The sequence below is a fragment of the Cynoglossus semilaevis genome, unplaced genomic scaffold (genome assembly GCF_000523025.1).
Source record: "Cynoglossus semilaevis isolate Cse_v1.0 unplaced genomic scaffold, Cse_v1.0 C18739179, whole genome shotgun sequence".
In the NCBI taxonomy this organism is placed as follows: domain Eukaryota; kingdom Metazoa; phylum Chordata; class Actinopteri; order Pleuronectiformes; family Cynoglossidae; genus Cynoglossus; species Cynoglossus semilaevis.
Genome location: NW_007595852.1, coordinates 1 through 437, shown reverse-complemented (window position 1 = coordinate 437; position 437 = coordinate 1). Strand labels below are relative to the sequence as shown.

Genomic DNA, 437 nt, shown 5'->3' with positions numbered 1-437 from the left:
GTTTTGTTGGACCGTTGCCGTGTCTGTTCCTTATTTATGGTCTGTTGATAAACCACATTCTTTCTTTGACAGAATACGCCGAGTTCCTTCACTGCAAGGGGAAAAAGTTCACTGATTTTGACGAAGTTCGTCAGGAGATCGAGGCTGAGACGGATCGCGTGACTGGACAAAACAAAGGGATCAGTCCAGTCCCCATCAACCTCAGGGTCTATTCACCCAACGGTAACGCACTGCAACATACACTCACAGCGAACCCCTCCAACTAAATCAGTTAAACCTGAGATACTCAGTGGCGCCCTCTGTGTCCATACAGTGCTGAACCTGACGCTCGTAGATCTCCCCGGGATGACGAAGGTTCCGGTCGGAGACCAGCCGGCTGACATAGAACACCAGATCAAAGACATGCTCATGCAGTTCGTCACCAAGGATAACTGCCT

At 49.9% G+C, this 437-nt stretch overlaps 1 long non-coding RNA gene across 1 annotated transcript; it reads left to right on the top strand.

Annotated features, from left to right (window-relative positions):
- The first annotated feature begins 84 nt into the window (after positions 1 to 84).
- On the top strand, positions 85 to 394 carry LOC107988269 (uncharacterized). Its single transcript, XR_001759845.1, has 2 exons — positions 85 to 222; positions 314 to 394. It is a non-coding gene; the product is annotated as an uncharacterized LOC107988269 (long non-coding RNA).
- The last annotated feature ends 43 nt before the right edge of the window (positions 395 to 437 follow it).